Consider the following 2,531-nt stretch of genomic DNA (forward strand, 5'->3'; position numbering starts at 1 on the left):
CGGAGCGCCATGCTGGGCGCGGCAGGCGCGGGGCTCGTGCGGCGCCTACGGGCGGGGACGCAGGTGTGGCTGTGGGGCTCGCGCGGCGCTCCCTCACCTTACCGCACGCTGCCAGTGGGCTCCACGCGGGAGACTGGCGGCCCTCAGCCGGGCGGGGGCCGCTCGGGCGGCGGCCGAGCCTGCCTGCGGCGGCGATCGTGAACTCGGCGCCCCGCCCTCTGCAGCCCTACCTGCGCCTCATGCGTTTGAACAAGCCCATAGGAACCTGGCTACTGTATCTGCCATGTACTTGGAGCATTGGTCTGGCAGCTGAAACAGGTTGTTTTCCAGATTGGTACATGTTATCCCTCTTTGGCACTGGAGCTGTTCTGATGCCTGGAGCAGGCTGTACTATTAATGACATGTGGGACCAGGACTACGATAAAAAAAAAAGTAGATTCGTCCCAGAAAGGAACAGAGAGGCTCCTCTCAATTCTGCAGAGTAAGATGGTGGCATCACTTTTGAATGCCACATAAAGCAACAGGATCATTTAGTGTCCTCACTGAAACCCAGCGTGAGAAGCGCCTGTATCAGTTGAATAGCTGGTGTTGCAAAGTGCAGTGTGCTTCCTTTCTCCACAGAGGAGCGGCCATGGGGGCAAGGTTACAAGAACAGCAAGTCGCCCAGTAGCTGCTGGAGACATTTCAACTTTTCAATCCTTTGTTTTTCTTGGGGGACAGCTGACCTTGGCACTGCGTGTTCTTCTGTGTCTGAATTACTACAGTATAGCTCTTGGACCAGCATCCCTACTTCTTGTCATCACCTACCCGCTAATGAAGAGAATTACATACTGGCCTCAATTAGCCTTGGGGTTGACTTTTAATTGGGGAGCATTACTTGGATGGTCTGCTGTCAAGGGCTCCTGTGATCCATCTGTTTGCCTTCCTCTTTATTTTTCTGGAATTATGTGGACTCTAATATACGATACTATCTATGCTCATCAGGACAAGAGAGATGATGCTCGGATCGGGTTTAAGTCCACGGCACTGCTGTTCCGTGAAGATACCAAGCAGTGGCTCAGTGGCTTCACTGTGGCGATGCTGGGGCCACTGAGCCTGCTGGGAGTGAACATCGGTCAAACTGTGCCCTACTACACTGCTGTGGTTGTTGTAGGAGCCCATCTGGCTCACCAGATTTACACTCTGGACATCCACAGACCTGAGGATTGTTGGGATAAATTCACCTCCAACCGAACAATAGGACTAATAATTTTTTAAGGAATTGTCCTTGGGAATTTGTGGAAAGAAAAGGAGACAGATTAAACAAAGAAAAATATAGATAATAGAATAGAAAATTAGCAAATTAAGTTTAACTGGGGATTTTTAAAACAAATTTTTACAAAATGCTCTCAGGTCTTATTACCACATAACTAGATTTGAATAACAGTCTTACAATATGTTAATGAATTACAAACCAGTAGATGAAGTTGTAGAGCATTTTTGCCTGGATTTTAGTTCAACTATGTACTAGTCAAATTCTTCCCCGTCACAGAAACCAGGAACTCTTCAGGATTTGCGATCACCTGGAGTATTTAAGTTATAATTCTCATCTGCAGTTACAGGAATTATATGAGTTTTGGCACTTTAGAAAAAAACTTGATGTGTGTCTCATCTAAATGACTGTCTCTGTAGGAAAATGGTCTCTCTTTTTAGGGCAAAGTAAAGGCTGCTACAGGAAGTTGAGGCTTATTGTTCTTTGCATTGAACTTTACTTACTGCCAAAAGCTGTAATTCAGGAAACCGTTCTGTTTTTTATATTTTAGGAGAATTTAAATCAGTAAATAAAATTTTTTACCTGTTAAAAAAAAAAGAATGATAATTAGCCCTACATATCAGTTGCCACACTTATAAGATTAAAAACATTGCATAACTTAAAACCTGTAACATTATTTCAATCTATCTTCTTCCTGTAGCATTTTTTTTTTTTTTTCGTGGTACGCGGGCCTCTCGCTGTTGTGGCCTCTCCTGTTGCAGAGCACAGGCTCCGGACGCGCAGGCTCAGCGGCCATGGCTCACGGGCCCAGCCGCTCCGCGACATGTGGAATCCTCCCAGACCAGAACACGAACCCGCGTCCCCTGCATTGGCAGGTGGACTCTCAACCACTGCGCCACCAGCACCACGGAAGCCCCTTCCTGTAGCATATTGATGACACTGTTCATTTTAATCCTTAGAGAGGATCAAATGGAAATACAATCAAAAACTCAAATTAGTTTTTCGAGTGGACTTTGTCATTGCTTGCTAGTTTCTCAATTTCTGGAAGAATTCATTGTTTAAATGAATTGGGCATGGAAAATGACTCATATACCCTGGTAGAGAACAGAGGTAGAATTTGGAAGGAGCTTTGCTAGAACTTCATTAGTCATTCTCTTTAATTCTTCATGTCAAATGCATAATGCTGTTTTGGCATTACTCTTAAGAATTATTCAATCTCTCCAGGAAGCTTTAAATGTTCTGAAAACAAACATTGCCTCAGAATTTTCAACTGGTGAGT

At 45.2% G+C, this 2,531-nt stretch overlaps 1 pseudogene; it reads left to right on the top strand.

The window, feature by feature from the left end:
* LOC115841413 (4-hydroxybenzoate polyprenyltransferase, mitochondrial-like) lies at positions 1–1,777 on the top strand (annotated as a pseudogene).
* The last annotated feature ends 754 nt before the right edge of the window (positions 1,778–2,531 follow it).

The sequence above is a fragment of the Globicephala melas genome, chromosome 10 (assembly GCF_963455315.2).
Source record: "Globicephala melas chromosome 10, mGloMel1.2, whole genome shotgun sequence".
NCBI lineage: Eukaryota > Metazoa > Chordata > Mammalia > Artiodactyla > Delphinidae > Globicephala > Globicephala melas.